General features: G+C 43.4%; 1 protein-coding gene and 1 long non-coding RNA gene across 18 annotated transcripts in view; one reads left to right on the top strand and one right to left on the bottom strand.

Moving 5' to 3' along the window:
- Positions 1–17,053, top strand: part of Mast4 (microtubule associated serine/threonine kinase family member 4) — a 602,614-nt gene that overhangs the window by 390,805 nt on the left and 194,756 nt on the right. The gene's annotated exons all lie outside the window — the stretch shown is intronic.
- Positions 1–17,053, bottom strand: part of Gm30106 — a 48,713-nt gene that overhangs the window by 12,220 nt on the left and 19,440 nt on the right. The window contains exons 2-3 of the long non-coding RNA XR_382843.4: positions 11,332–11,465; positions 5,858–6,067 (exon numbers count right to left, since the gene is read on the bottom strand). This is a non-coding gene — a long non-coding RNA (predicted gene, 30106). The remainder of the gene's footprint in view (positions 1–5,857; positions 6,068–11,331; positions 11,466–17,053) is intronic.

Below are 17,053 nucleotides of genomic sequence, written 5' to 3'. Positions count from 1 at the left end.
AAAACAGCATTCAACATCATTATAAAAAAAACCTGTTTCCTACATTTAAAAATCTGTGGATACAGCCATTAACACCCACCATGTTGGTGAGAGAATGAAGTTGTGATATTCTTTGAAAGCACAGAACGCTGATACAGTCAAGCACAGAGGTGTCTCAGCTCGAGAAGTCATACAAATGCAAAACCGAAGGGGGAAGAAAAACTCCTCACATTTCCCCAGCAGTAGCGTGGATAATAATACCTCTTGGGGGTGTTGTGAGAATTCATTAGGGAACACGTGTGAACTATTCCAAGATGAGTGCTCTGTCTTATTATTCTCAGCTTTGCATTGTTCTTGGAAACCGAGCGTTCAGAATGAGCTACAAAGTCCAATCTGCTGCTGAAGACGCTACATATTCTAGTTTCATGTAGCGGAGAATGAAAGTTTTGATGGGCTTGCTCTAGTTGTGCTGGTAACCCCAGGAAGAAAGGGAGATGAGCTTTATTTCTTGGAGACTTCTGCTTTTCTGTTTTCTTTGTCCATGAGATTTCCTCAACTGAGTCATCACTGGTTGCCGGCAGTAAGACATTACAGACATACATCAAAATGAGAGGAGCAGTTCTTTCTCATTGTGGTCTTAGAATGGATTCTCCACTGCTATTTCCTATTTGCCACCACCCCCCCCCCCCTTAGACCAGGTTCTGAGTCACTACTTTTATCAGTTTGGTTTGGTTTGTTTTTTGAGAACAAGCTCTTACTATACAGCTTTGGTTGGCCTAGAACTCATTATATAGACCAGGTGAGCCTTGAACTCACAGTCGTTCTCTTGCCTCCATGCTTGGTTCAGAAGTCATCTTTAATTTCTCACGTTTAATCTTTTCTTTCAAGGTGCACATACCATGTGGTGAGGGTCTCTGAGTGTGCTGGGTTGGAAGGTGCCATTAGCAGTATGTGGTGGTTAGCTTTGTTGATATGAAACAGTCTAGAGCCATCTGAGATCACGTGTAGTTAAACCTGAACTATGTGCGGGATGCTAGGAGGGTTACCTTGATGAGTGGGAACAATGGCTCACAGTGTAGAGCACCTTTCGCTGGCCAGGGACCCTGGACTGTGAAGAGTAGAGAACGTCAGCTCACCACCAGTTTCTTGTCCTTTGTGCCTTCTTGACTGTGGATAGGATATGACCAGCTGCTTCAGGTTCCTAACTGCCTTGACTCCCCCGCAATGATGGACTCCAATGGGAATTGTGAGCCAAAGAAGTCCTTTCTCACATACGTTGGGTTTTTGTTTTTTTGGTTTTTTTGTTTTTTTGGTTTTTTGGGTTTTTTTTGGTCAGATAGTTTACCACATAATGGGAAATGAAAATCTCTGCAACAAACTTGACTCTTCATCTCTACAGTTACCACCTTAGTCTAAGCTATTGAACCACATCAATAGATTTTTGTAATGATTCAGCCAGCCTTCTACTGAGTCAGCTTTTGTCCTCTGTCTGTGTCTCGAGTGTCCAGCACTCCCTCGTCTGCTCAGAACCTTCCAGCAGCTGTCTACTATTGCTCATATCCTGCCCACCACCCCTCAGTCATCTTCTTGGGTCACATGGGGCTGCTTAAGACTTATTTGTTTATGTACTGTATGGATGTGGGTGCTTTGACTTCATGCACACCAGAAGAAGGAATTATATCCCATGACTGATGGTAGTGAGCCACCCTGTGGGTGCTGGGAATTGAACTCAGGACCTCTGAAAGAGGAGCCAGTGCTCTTAACCACTAAGCCATCTCTCTAGCCCCCTAAACTGTTTTTTTTTTCTTGACTAGTCTAAGCAGGTTTCTATATTGTTGCTTATGATTTTCTATCCTCCCAGAATTTTCTCTTATTTCTTCAATTAAAAAAAAAAATCCAAACCTCCAAAAACATTAAAAGAACAGTACAGTCAAGAGCCCTGGCCACCTTGATTTGCCAGCTAAGACCCCCCCCCCATTCTTGTCTAGTACTCCCTCCCGCCCATTCTTCCTTCGCAACTCCTATATGTATTTGAAAGTAATTTTCAGGCATCTAAACAAATAATGTTCAAATACTTTGACATTTATATCTTATGAGCAAGTCTGTGTTCCTTCCTAACCACAGTGTGACTATTTGACCAACAAATATAACAAAAGACACTGTCAAGGACCTTAATGTGTGCCTGGCTATGGAGGTACAACTGTCTATAAACGTTTTATTTGTCTTTGTTTTTAATTCTAATGGTACTAGACATCAAAATTTGGAGTGTTCTGCATGCTAGGCAAACATTCTACCACTGAAGTCTGGAAGTTGCTTTTGTTTGTTTTGGGTTTGTTTAAAAAAAAAATCAGGACCCAATTAAAAATCAAAAATCCCCTTGAGTTGTCACCTACACAAATTGTCCATGTGGCAGTGGCGGCAGCACACTTTCCTCACTACCTACCCCAATGTTTGAGTTCCCGAATGAAAGACACACACACACACACACACACACACACACATACACACACACACAGCCTTATATTTTAATATGCTTTAAGCAGCTCAATGGATGGACCACTCTCAAACCTCCACATGGCTAACACCTCTCCTCTGATATTCCCAAGTTATTACTTACTAAAATCTATATTCCATCTTTGTTGCCCTAGACTCATGGTGGGGGCAGGGGAGGCTGGGACTGCACTTCCCCAGCTCTTACATGTTGGCTGTCTCTATGTCCTCCATTTCTCAGGCCTGGTCTTTCTCCTCTCCCATCATGGCAGTTCTCCCTTCTTTCTTCCTCCCTCCGTCCCCTTGCTGGGAATCCTAAAGTCCCACCTCTTTCTCTGTGCCCAGCCATTGGCTGCTGGCAACTTTATTTACCAGTGAAAACCAACTGGGGACAGGGACCCTCAGCATCTTACAAGTGGATTCTCGTGCAATTTGGGGACCCAATTAACATAATGCAAGTGTTAGACCAAATCCACAGCAATGCCTGTTGTTACCTCTTTTAGCTGGTAAACTCACCTTTTCCCCCACTTGTTTTCTTTTCTGAACGTTGACAGATTTGAAGTGAGCCGCTACTCTGCCGTGGGTCACTACACTAGACACAATCTACACTGTGCAGTAGTTCCCTCTGGCTCAGACCTGGGTTCAAGATACATGGCAAGAGGGGATGGAGCTATTCCTTACCAGGAAGCCTGAAGCCCAGTACCTGGCCAGGACAGTTGGGGATGCTCTAGTGTGGCTTCAAGCAAGAGGCCTGAAGCCCGGTGTCTAAGCCCTGCTTGGGGTGATATTTTGATTTCATGTGAATACCAACAAAATTACCCATACTGGCTTTTACATTCATGGATGACCTTGTTTGGATGAGTTTTGTGCTGAAATCTGTCACAGGTTTCTGTCACTAATTCATCAGCTAAGGAACTTTCTCTCTTTTTTCTCTCAATTTTAGGCATGTTACTGTTGACTCATACATTTTTAAACAAGAAATAGAAAACATTTATTTGGCCTATAATAATTCGCAACCACTGTGCCTCTTTTGGGCTGTCATGCTGTCCTAAGTAAGCTTCGTCCGTGGGAAGCCTTTTAAGCTGGGTCCTTCTGACATGACCCTATTAGTCTTTGAGTGTGTCCTACTTTTTGAACACAACACGATGTTCTAGATGTCCGGAACAGCTAAAGGAACACCCACCCAGTGCCCACACGGTTCTCTTCCCCTGCTGTCTGTACTAACTGTTACTGCAACAGAACAGCATTCCCCAGCTACAGCCTAAAGCTCCTCATCCCCCTCCCCCAGGCCCCCCTCCCCTGTTCACTGCCTCATGATACCTCCTGCAGTGAATATTTCCACCTGCCACATAACATTTGTTGTTCTTGTTTTTGATGGTTTCCAAAAAGAACAAGACATCCAGGTTAGCAGGGACTTGCCCGTTTGGTTTAATGCCTGGTCCCTAGTGTGTGACGCCTACTACAGTCTTAACAAAGGCCCATCGGGAAGATGAGTGAGCTGACCCACTTCTAGCTTCTCCCGATTATCTGTTGAAGAGATGAATCAGGCAGACTGCAAGGGCACATAGCCATTTGGGGGGAGCCCACTGCAGTTTTGAGTAGCTCCCTGACTTTGTCTTTCGGGGTTACTCTGAACTGTTACTAGCCATACATTACAAATGCCACTCAAGCTCTTGGCAGTTGACAGCGGAGCATTAATGATACAATTCTTCCTCTCCAGCTTCTCCGAACAGAAGGTCTGGCTATTTTAAAAATTAAAAAAAAAAAAAAAGAATATGTAACACTCAACTATGTTAGAAAATTTTTTTGCATGAGATCTAATGTTGGTAACTAAAAATCAAGTACAATGAGGCTTTTCCAAACTTGGCTGGTGGTGTTCTATACTTAATGCAATACAAATCCTTCATGGGACTTTTTTTTTTTTTTTTGTAAAGTCTGAGGTGTACATTGACTTGGAAGAAATTTTATCCTGCTGCAATCATAAGCACTAAGCCAAGGACATGGGGCATGAATCGTGTGGTGCACGTAATGCAGTTGATTTCGTATCAAGAGTTGAATGGTGGCCCCAAAGACACCAGATCCTCACGGACAGAACCTACCTTACCTGAAAAAAAAGAGCCTTGGCAGATGATGTGTTTAAGGATTTTTGAAATGAAGAGATAGATGCTCCCACAGCATCCTGTGGTCTTTCTGTCTAATCACAGAGTTCTTAAAAGAGAGCAGGGTAGACTTGGGGAGATGGTTCCACTGCTAGAGCATTTGCTGTTCAAGCCTGAGGACCTGACATTGACTTTCTCACAATTATATAAGAAGCTGGCTGGGCAGCAGGTTTAATCCTATGCTGGGGAGACCGATGAGGACCCCAAGGGTTTGTCTAGTGGACTTAGTAGCTCCAGATTCAGTGAGAGACTCGTCTCAAAAAGTAAGTAAATACACACACACACAAAACATGCATACAATGGAGTTCCATTGAAGCACCACTCAACATTGATCACTGCCCTCCACAGACTTGCACATATGCACAGAAATGTGTACATATGCATACACATCCACAATAAGAGAGGCAGAGATTTAACGCATTGAGAAGCTAGAAAAGGCAAAGGACAGACTTTGTCTTACAGCCTCAGTGACCATGGCCTGTTGTCATCACGATTGGGGATTTCTTGATACTACTGTCTGGCCTCCAGAACATGCAAATACAAGTTTTCCCTTTTTTAATATCCTGAATTTGCAGTGATATGTTACAGCAGCCTTGGGGAGTAAGTACACTGGTGTCTGGACCTTTCCTGCTCTTGTGATCCTCAAGTGGACCCATTGAAGGCAGCATGGTACATTTACCATGGGGGAAAGAGAAATGGTTAAATCATGTGATCATGTGACTTAGATCAGCTTTTCTATTCTTAGCCTAGAACTCCTTTCACTTGATCACCCGGCCTTTTCCGAGAAACATGAACCAGCACAGAATACCCCTGGTGATGTTTCATAGACGCTTCACAGACCACTGTGGCTCAGGGAGAGACATGTGGTAGGAATTGTGGCTGCTTTGAAGAAAATAGGTATTTTAAGAACGAGAACATGACCACTGTGCCGGCTCCAGTTCAGGGGGTTTGTGTTCCCTGTTTTCACATCAGCCTTTAATGACTTTCCAGACTTTAGATGCTATTCGGCCTATGTATGTATGCATGGAAAGATGCAACCCTTGCTATCTCAAGGACAGTCCACTGGTACTTCTCTCAAGAAGTCATGGTTTTCCATCTGCAGGGTGGCTGCCCGACTCGTTAAATGCAAAAAGAGAAATGGATAAAGTACCACAGGCTCCCAGCCCCTCCTTCTGCTACAGGCCTATGCTGTAGGTATCATGGCCCTTTGCTGTCTGCTAACTTCTTACCTCGCTGATGGGCCTTCATGGGCCCTAACTTAATCAGCAGTCCCTGTGTTCTGAGAGCTATGAACAGGAATATGGGGGATGAATATTGGAAGGACTCCATCTCTGCCTCAGGGAGCTCTCAGACGTGTCTGGAGAAACAGCCAGAGAATCCGCATCGCTGAAGTGTGATAGCCAGGTACTGTGATGACAGTCACATGCTGTGCCTTGTGTCTGCACAGTGGAATAAGAAAACACAATGTTTAATGCACAGGACTGGTTTCTCCCTTACAGTGGCATCTTGAGAGACACTAGTGACTGAACTGGGATTCAAAACTCAGAACCCACTGGTGTTCCCATTTCCCGAGGCACTTTGTTTCTGGTTTCTGCCTTTTGGGGGCTTCAAAGTATGACTTTGTACATATACATATACATATACATATACATATACATATACATATACATATACATATACATGTCTTTACATTGCTTGCTTATTTTGAGACACTATTTTACTCGACCACTTTGTAAGTTTGGTTGTGGAAAAATGAGAGCTGCATCTTGTTATTGTAATCCTTTTAGCATTGTGCTAGACTCAGAAATAATCTTCCTAGTTCAATCAAATGAACCCCCCTCTTCTCTTCCTCTCTCAAGAAGGCACATACTTGATTAAGCACATCCAAGATTGGGAAGCCCTCATGTGAACTGCAGGAAGGAGACTCGGGTCTACTAAGAGAACTTAGCACCTAAAATGAACCTTTCTAGTGGTCTAAAGCTAAGGCTTTGAAATTCTTTGTAGAATCTTGTCAGCTAAAGTATATCAGTCAGTTGGCCAAAATGTATTGCTCTCTCACTCAGTTGCCAGGGGAGAAGTGTGAAGAATGTTCTTAGTGTGGAAAACTCCAAGCCACAGAGATACATTATGAACGTCACATGAGTGGGGTCACCAGAGGATATCAAATTCGGGAGCTGGATTTGAACCTAACTATGAAGGATGTCTAGGAAGTGTGTAGAAAGGAGGAGAGAGCATCTTTGAGGATGAATGGAAAAACAGATATGAAAGGATTGCTGGCAGTATGTTCAGAGATAGAGAACAAGTCCTACCTTGAGGAATTTGCATAGATTAGTCCCCTCAAGCGAATAGAGGGGCCTTCATAGAAAAGGAAGATTGGGATTAGACTATATACTGTCTATTTTTCCGGGTGTTTTGTTTTTGTTTTGTTTTGTTTTGTTTTTTTTGTTTGTTTGTTTGTTTTGCTTTTTTTGAGGTTTTATGGTTTTTTGCTTTTGAGGATTTTTGTTTTGTTTTTTGTTCGTTTGTTGTTTGTTTGCTTTGGGGGGGTTGGTTTTTGGCTTTGGTTTTGGTTTGATTTGGTTTGGTTTAACTTAGGAAAGGTCTAGAAGTTCTTAATTTGGAAAGCAGTGTGATAAGCATGATAGCCCAACAGGATTTTTGCACTAGAGAAGCTTGATGTAGATGGAATGAAAAAGCGAATGCACGGAAAAGCCCAAAGGGTGGGAAAGAAGGCATAAGAGCGGGAAGGAGGACCACAGAAGGTGTTAGGAGAAGTTAATGGAGCCCGTGGAAAGATGGCTCCACAACCTGGGAGAATTGTGACAAAGAAGTAAACCCGAGTCTCCTTCCTGCAGTTCACACGAGGGCTTCCCAATCTTGGATGTGCTTAATCAAGTATGTGGCTTCTTGAGAGAGGAAGAGAATAAGGGGTTCATTTGATTGTGATGGAAGAGATAGAAATCAGCTTTGAAGGTAGATGCTGGCTTTGCTTTGCGTGATGTGAGTCCTATGATTGCTGGGCAGACCAAGTAGAAATGTTCTGGTACAACAGCGTGGTGGAGTGATGCTCTAAGATGAAGGAAGGTAGGGAGGCCTCAGCGGAGATCTGTTAGCCCATTTCAAATTATGCAGATGCTCTGCAATACTCTGCTACTCCATTGTTCTATGGCTTAGATTTGGAGTCAGGGCAGGAGCTGGGGACAGGGAAGCAGGCACCAGGAACAGGTATTAGCTGGAATCCACAGAGGTGTCCAGTTACAGGGAAGTAAACCCAGTCCTCTGGCTTCATGAAGGATCAGATAGCCAGAGCTCCAGAGGTCTGCCTCTACCTTCTATAAACCCCTGGACACATCCCACAGCTGGAGAAGTTCCCAGTTGTGGATACAGGACTGTAATTATTTGTATTCTCTACTATTAAGATTGAGCCATTAAACTACCCTACCATTGGACTACTGGGTCATGTGGCTTTGAGAGTTAATAACATATCAGGTTGATTTTATTTCCATACCTGAGATACTGGACTATTTGGCAATAATTTCCTCACTTGGTGAGTGCTCTGCAGACAATGCCGAAAATGTCTTCGGGCTTTGTGAGAAACAGTTGTTAAAAACTTAGCTAACCCCCGCAGCAGGCAAAGCCATTAAGAGTGTGAGAATGTGTATATTTAGACCACATTTGGCTCAGGACATCCTGCAGATTATGAATACAAGCAGTTGTTATGCATTGTACAGCATACTCTGTGGAGTGTTTTCCTCTTTAATTTGTCAAGGGTAAATTATTGTCATGCACTGTGATGGTGGTGGTAGTGTGGGGTGTGTGTGTGGTGTGTGTGTGTGTGTGTGTGTGTGTGTGTGTGTGTGTGTGTGTGTGTTGAAGACTTTTGAGGAAAAAAATGCCCTCTCTGACTTCAAGATACTTGCTGGATGTGAAATTCTATTTAGATACAAACAACGGTTTCATCATTTCTGAATCACATCTGGATAGGCAGATGTAAATAACTGACTAGCTCTGACAGCACTTCAGATACACACATCTGGCACAGGTCAATATCCTGTGTGCCAAGGCTACTCTGGTAGCTATAGCCAGCTGCAGCACAATAGATGGCTGAGTTATATTTGAATCTTAGGCCCACAGCAATAGATATACATATATATTATATTTCATATAATATATCAATTTGGTTGAGATGAAGTTGTGCAAGAACTCAAATTTTTGTACAGGGTATTTTTACATTTGACACTTGAGTAAGATTCCTAATGTCAGTATTTCACGGAAAGTCTCTGATGTTTAGGGATACAGCAGAACATAATTGATCCCTCTGATGAAATAAAACATTTTGGTTTTGGAGCTCTGATATTTTCTCTGTTTTAAAGATAGGGTCTCAACGCATAGCTCTAGATGGCTTAGAACTCACTTTACATAGGACAGGTTGGCCTTGGACATCTGCCTCCCAAGTACTAAGATTAAAGATGTGTACCACCATACCAGACCTTCTCCATCTTTTCTTGATTTGGAATTTATAAGAAATATTTAAGTTAGTGATTAATGACCTTGGGCAGTCATCAGAGAACATGACAGCATCATGTAATATAGTCCTTGCTACAGTAACACACTGAAGAGTCTTAAGTCCTGTATTCATGTCTAAAAACACTTCTTTTCATCAGTGACTTCATAGAGGGCTAGAACATAGAGAATTCTGTACAAATCATACTTTGCCATGTCTTGCACATATCAACCTTTATAGCATGCATTTTTTTAAAGCTTCAAGTAGCCCACAGTTCCACAACAAAGGCTCTCTAAGTCCTGCCCTGAGCTGTTGATATTATGAGCAACCAAAGGGGTTCCACAGATAGCACCATTTCTCACACAAGGAGAAGGATTGCAGGGTGTGTTTTCTCCAGGCTGTTGGCTTGTTGTTACCATTTTGTAGTTTCTCAAAAATGAAAACCTGCACTAAATAGCACTGGGCTGACACTCCAAGATCTGTGCACATGAGCGTGGGGGATGCTCTTTGGTTATACAATTCTTTAAACCAAATATTGGAATCTGTTGTCTTTCCCATATACCTTATAACATGGAATGTGTGACTTGTGAAACACTGCTTATTTTTAAGCTTCTTATTGTGAGTTATGTATAAAATGTAAGAGAAAAGTGGAATATATTGGTTTGTGAGATAAAACTATGTGATAGTGTTGTTTTTATCCTCTGAAAGTAGAAAAAAGTTTTGGGAAGACACTGGAGTGAACATAAGTTACTCTTCATTCGAAGGTCTACTGGTGTTAGATGCTTCTCTTTGATTGCCTGCCACTTTGATGGATCCACTGAGTACTTTGTGTTGAGAAGCATTCGAAGGCTCCATTTTGGACTCAGGGGCTAAAAACTAGGTTTTTAACTCAGCAGTATTTACTGTGGTGATGGTGGGGAGAGAGTGACTCTTCACACGCCTGTGCAGCATTCACTTTGTAGACGCTCTTCCCAAATCAGGACTGAGATGCCCACTTGGAACCTGAGGAATTGTATCTGCGATAAAAGTCTCATATTTTCAGAGATGTCCAGAGGAGGTTCTAAAAATGATTCCCACTTTACTATGTGTAAAGGGCCTATGGCTATCACTCCATGAATTAATTTGTGTGGTTAAGAGGGAATCCAGACTTGGGCCAGGCTTATGTTTTTTCTCCCTATTGAAATCTGGGGTTTCAGTTCTCCAGAGAGACTCTCTGACCCACTTAGCTTCTGGGCACCGCCGAGTGGCACGGCTCCCAGAGAGGCACGATGCACTCCAAGGCTCTGCCAAAATCAATTTGGCTCCATAATTGTGAAGTACTCTCCAGTTCAGAGACTCTTCCCACATACTAGTTCTAATGCAAACCCAAGGAAAGCCCAATGAGGTTGTTTCTTACTGTTTGTTTATTTGAACTCTGCCCAATTGTTTGTTTGTGGTGTTTGAGGCAGCCCTCAAAGCGATTTGAGGTCTCAACATCAAGAGGCTAGAACAGGTAGCATTATGTAGTCGTGGTATCTCCATCATAGAAATGAGGACGCTTTAAAAAGGAGAAAAATAACTTGTGAAAAGAATTTCATAAATGGGAAATTGGCAAGGCCAGGGTCTGGTCTCTTCGGTGACCTTGCATACTCTAGTTTTTGGTTGGTATCTCGGTTAGGATTTTATTGCTGTGAATAGACATCATAACCAAGGCTGTTCTTAGAAAGGAAAACATTTCATTGGGGCTGGCTTCAGTTTCAGGGGCGTAGTCTATCGTCATGGTGGGAAGCATGGCAGCATTCAGGCAGACATGGTGCTGGAGGAGCAGAGAGTTCTACATTTTGATCCAAAGGCAGCCAGGAGGAGACTGTCTTCTCTAGGCAGGCAGCCAGGAGGAGGGTCTCTTCTGCACTGGGTGGAGCTTGAGCATAGAATCTCAAAGCCCACTCCCATAGTGATGTACTTTCTCCAATAAGACCACACCTTCTTATAAAAGTACTTCCCATGGGCCAATAATATTCAAACCACCAAGCCACATCCCATTCTGAACTGTGGGCAGATGTTTGTGAAAGCATACACTGGTCTCAGTAACAGCTCCATCTCCTTTTATGTCAGGACACTGAAACTGATTCTACTGAGGACTTAGCAAAGGATCTCCCTCACCTGGAAGATTGCTTAGCAATGCACTTGAATGATACACATTGGTCTGGACACTGTTACCTGTACTGCATGGTCATGAAAGAGTAGTTGAGGGTGACAGGAAATTTCTATCATTTATCAAGGTGAGTGCATCTGAAGCCGTCATGCCAAGCAAGTGGGATCTCCTGTTGGTAGTCAGGGGTAACTAGAGAGTCCTTTAAAAAAAAAAAAAGACATCAATAAAAATCACTTAAAGAGCTGACATTTAGAAAGCAAACCCATGCTCCCCTTGAGACCATCATATTGAAGTGAAGCCTGTCCCTGGGCTGTCTTGGCACGGCAGCAGCGTCTTTCCTTGACAGCCTCTTGTTCTCCCTGGCTGGTATTTTGGCGGCAGATATCATCATATCAGTTAATGCGCTTTGCCTCCTGTAGGAACTGATTTGACTGCCGTTATGTTAGCTCATATTTTCTCCATAGTCATTAAAGTGCCTATCTGCAATTTGTTCAAAGGAGGTTGCCTGCCTACAACCACTGTTGGAGCCCCGTGCCCTTTCACTGGCGATTAATTGGCCCGAGTGCACGGAGCTCTTGGTCTACTTAGATTTCATTTTAATGTCATTCTAAAGTACAGGGAAATGTGAATTTAGGAATGCTGCCCCACTCATCAGAGATCTGTGGCTTTTGTTTGAGCATACAACATTTATATAGCATTTTTCTTTAATGTTCTCAGTGATGAGTTTTGCTTTTTTGACCATGAGATTGGTGTCATTGCATGGGAAGGAGACACAGTTCAGTGGTCCAGTAAGTCCTTCAGTTACCAATCAATTTGTCATGTGTTCTATGCACCTGCATGTAGCATCTTCAGCAAACAGCTTTGGAAGGATGCCTGTGGTTAATATCTTGTGGATATTAACTAATACCTGCCTAGGAGGTATTAGTCACTGTCAGTCACTCATCTCTGAGGTCCTTTTTCTTCATGCTTACACCTAGTTATATGTGACTGGACCTTATTGCCCTGCCTTTGACGGAAGCTGGAATTTAAGAGGCTCTATTAGAGGTAAATTGAAGGATATTCAGCAATCCAGGCCACCTCACTCTGACCTTTTGAGTAACCTTCCCTTTGTAAGAAACATTTTTTTTTCCCCTGAGACAATCTGGATCTAGATCTAGGTTTCTATGTTTTTGGTTTTCAAGCCTTCGCTGTCCAGGAACTCACTCTGTAGACCCAGCTCGCCTCAAACTCAGAGATCCTCCAGCTTCTGCCTCCTGTGCCACCACCAGAGGCATATTCAGGTTTCTTAAAGGTACTTGTCATAAAAATCATTGTTTTTCAGACAGGACATGGGCAGCCAGTCATTAGCTTCCACACTCCCTTCTTGTATGACCTAGCCACTGTAAAACCCAGTGATATCTGTTGGGGTTAGTCTTGTATGCTTGTGTTCAGAATCTGAGTGGTGTGCCCCTGTGCACACTGCATCCTGATCTTGGGGTAGTGTATTAACCGTTATGCTCTAAAGAATGCCCCCCAATAATCCCTGGTTGGCTAATAAGAGGTTGCACCCTAGGACTAGGCAGAGAGGATAGGAAGGCAGGATTTATTTCAATCAAGTGAGGGACCTCAAGAGGACCACAGGGGAAAAGGAAGAAGAGGAAGAGAAGGTCACCATGAGTTAAGCTAGACCACAAGCACTTGTCCTGAGACACACATGGAACAGAGCAAGCTGGGGGTTGGGGGGGCTCAAGAAGCAAGCAACCCGGAGCCTATGGCTGGGGTGTAAATCGGAATAGTTCAGAACCTGCTTAGTCTAGACTTACAGCTGGTTAATAAAAATACCAGGCTTCTGTGTCTTTTATTCAGGAGCTACACAAGCTAGAGAGGGGCAGAAGTCTCCCATAAAATTACTTCAACAGGTATCTCTGTGCAACGCTTTGTACAGGGAATGTTTAGAGCAAGGGACGCTATGTCACACCGTGAATGTTGTTTAACGGCTTTTCACAAGCTGACCCTGCCTTTCAGGAAGTGGAATGAAAATGGCAGAACAGTCAGTTTGAAGAGCCTCAGCCTTTCAGAAAAGGAACCGTTGCTCTTTTGAGGGGACACCATCTCAGGGATGTCACCGCAAAGACCAGGTCACGTGACACACCAGCAGAATCAGGTTTAGAGGGGTGAGCCCCAGAAGGTCTCCGGAGTTTTCAGGGAGGAAAGTCTGTGTTGATGGTAGAGGAGGAAGATGACGTGAAAGAGACACTTGAGTTTTTTCACGCACGAGGCGTTTGTACCAGGGTGGCCTTGCATGTCAACACCAAGAGGTTCCCTAAAGATTATGAAGGATCTCCAATCTATAAGGGTGATTTTTTTCTCACATCAATCCCACTTGAGAGACATTCTTTTTTTTCTATTATTATTATTTATTTTTATCATATGTGCATTGGTATTTGCCTGCATGTATATCTATGTGAAGTATAAGGATGTGGGATTCCCTAAAACTGGAGTCACAGACTGTTGTGAGCCACTATGTGGTTGCTTAGAATTGAACCCAGGTCCTATGGAAGAGCAACCAGTGCTCTTAAACTGCTGAGCCATCTCTGCAACCCCGGAAGACATTCTTTTAGTGAGATATATTTCTTCCCTAAAGAACACTGGCGTATCTTGCGTGCTAACAATGTAGATTTAAAGAACGTAAACAAAATTCTATATTTCTATAAAACTTGATTAAAATTGGTATTCCAAACTTTATATACCCCAGACATCCACAGTTATGGAAAGCACACAGGCTGCCTTCAGCATCTTCAGTTCCCTGTGCCTGTTCCATTTGACATCGCTTCTTTTTTTTTTTTTAATGTATTCCTGTTTTATATGTATATCTGTTTTGCCTGTGTACGTGTCTGTACACCACATGCAGAAAGTATCCATGAAGATGAGAACAGTGCGTCTTCTGGAACCAGAATTACAGACCACCATGTGAGCTACCAGGCTGGTGCTGGGAGTAGAACCCTGGTCATCTAGAAGAGCAGCCAAAGCTCTTAGCTGCTGAGCCATTGCCTTAGCACATTGTTTTCTATATGATTGTTGCATCCTTGAAGCATGTTTTCCCACTTCCCTTTGGGTTCTTTCTCTCCCTCCTTAAGCCTGTGTTTTGGCTTTGGGGAGTACAGTTAGCAGACAAACCTTCAGATCTTGTGTGTATCTTGTCCTACATCTTGCCTTTATCTCCCTTAGCATCGTCTTTAGCCTTTCTTTTGGTCCATGGGGTTGGACTAGGGCATATAGACACCTAGTGCAAAGTTTCAGCATCACCTGGCTTAGCCCCTCCCAGCACCATCCTGTTTCTTCCACACATGTGGTTTTGTTACTTGCTGCATTAGTATTTGTTTTAAGAGGCTGGGGTCCATTTACAGAGTCCCTCTGAGTCCTGTTTGTTTCAATGTGTGTGTGTGTATACAGTTTATTCATACATATGTTCATGTTTATATATGTTTTTCATATGTATAAATGAATATATATTCATTTGATATATATAATATATATGTATATTATATATGTGTATGATATATATATATATGTATATTATATATATGTATGATATATATATATATATGAGGTCACAGAGGTCCTAGACCACACATCTTCAGCTGTGCATGTAGCCTGACAGTCATACAAACTTCATTTCAAGAAGTGATGCTGTGTACCTACTAGCAATCAAGGATCCTATAACAAATGGAATAGAGAAGATCTCTGCTCCTAAGAAACTGACATCATAGTGGGTACAGAGACTGAGGTTCATGATGTACCATAAACGTGTTAGAGACAAGTGATACGAGGAAAATTACGGCAGCTAGAGAGATTTCGGTTTCTGAGAACACGAGGCGTGTGAGCTAGAACTGAACGATGGGAAGACCACTAGGAGCTGCATACCACAAGCAAGCCAGAGAAGAATACTGTGGATGCAGCTTCCTGGGAGGGTGAAGCAGAAGGGCCTGAGGACCGGGTTGTAAGTCTTGAGGAAGCCAGTTCAGGTTTTTCTTACGCTTGGTAGGAAGTGCCTGACTTTCTCACATAGGGAGATGATGCTCTCTGCTTTGCCTTTGCAAAGTTTCCCCTGCCTGCTGTATAGAGGACAAGATGGGTTAGGGGAGTGGTGTAGGTGAGAATTCACACTGCTTAAATGAAATGGGAGATGCAGAGGCACTCAGGCTATATTCTAAATATGTGAAGGCTCACCTGCTTGTGAAGAGGGCCCTGAGGAAAAGAACAAGGTTCTTGTTGCTAGAGTTCCAAAAGTTGTTGGTTCTCTTGAAGAGGTCAGGAAATCTGGTGAGGAGGAGACTCGTGGAAGGAAACCGGGGCGTGTTTTGTTGGTTTGTTAGCAGCTTTAGTAGGGGATGCTGTGACAGGTTTTGGCTTCCTAGGCTAGAGAAGTGGAGTTGAAACTCCTGGCCCAGGGGTTGGATGAAGTGGCCACAGGACAGATTCTGAGTCTCCACATATGAACACACCATACATGGGAGCTGGAAAAGACAGGGGTAGGAGGAGGACCAGGCAAGTGGATTTAAAGCCAAATGAAGATGGAGTTTTGATCATGAGTAGAGTGCCACTGAAGGCTGACTGACGCCTGTTTGTACAGTTTTGTGCATTCAGGGACCTTTTACAGGGCAGAGTTGAGAAGGGAATGGTAAAACCGCTAAGAGAAAAAAAAGGCTTCTAACAGGAAGGGCAGTGGTCCTCATGATATCCTAGAGGGATGCCCATTTGCCCCCTGGGAAATCTGAAGTGCTCCTGTCTGTTGAGGCTCCCTGAGGTGTGTCCTGTGCCTGCTTTCCTTTCCCAGTTACCAAGCCAGGCAAGTCCTCTATGCCAGCCTTAGGCAATCAGTAGGCCTGGAATGGTTTCGAGACTTACTTCTTTGCCTTCTTATAATTGCTCTGAGTGTGTCTGTGTAGTCATGAGGGGCCTTTAGAATAGGCAAGAGAGCAGGCCCAACTTGGTCAAGATGTGGACAGCTGAGACAATAATGTGTGTAATAAGAGATTGGGGGGTGGCGGGCAGAACAAAGGCAGAATTCGTTTCCAAATGTGAAGCCACTTTTCCTATATCACCAAGGTAGAAAAAAATGTCCCCTGAGAGTTTAGGCATGGAAACAAAGACTCCAGTAGGTTATACAGCAGCTGTAAAAGCCCCAGCCTCCTTTATTATCTGTATCTTCCCTGCTTCTGGGAAAGATTTGAAGTCACCTATATGCAGACTTACATTGTTGATCTGCTTATTCCTCTTACCAACACATATTGATTGTCAATAACGACCCAACAGTAGTGGCCAGGCTGCCCGTGACCTTCCCTCAAGGAAGACAAACAGGAAAGCAGTTAGCTCTAATATAATAACAGACCAGGAGAGAAGGAGAATGAATTCTGTCTGATTCGGTTTCCGCAGGATGGAGGAGGGTGAAAGTTGCTGATGAGGGAGAGGCAAGGTACCAGAGGGGAAGCAGAGGGCAGATCTGGGACAGATGTGAGCACAGCTGTGGGCACAGCCTAGGAAGCCAGCGCCCTTGGGAGCATCTGGTATGGAGAGGAAGTACTTTGAGCTCAAGCTAGAGAGGGAAACAGACTGGACAGGGGTTCTATGCTGCAGGCAATAGAGAACCCTGGGCTTTAAATGGGTACATAATTGATCTTTATTGCTGAAAGAAAATTAAAAGAATCCACATAAGCCAGCCTTCCCATTTAATATTTCTGCTCTGGGTACCAATGCTAAAGACCATTGTCCCTGAGGTGAATTGTCACCACATCAAATAAATTGCAT

The sequence above is a fragment of the Mus musculus genome, chromosome 13, assembly GCF_000001635.26.
Source record: "Mus musculus strain C57BL/6J chromosome 13, GRCm38.p6 C57BL/6J".
Taxonomy (NCBI): domain Eukaryota; kingdom Metazoa; phylum Chordata; class Mammalia; order Rodentia; family Muridae; genus Mus; species Mus musculus.
This window is presented reverse-complemented; position numbering and strand designations above follow the sequence as displayed.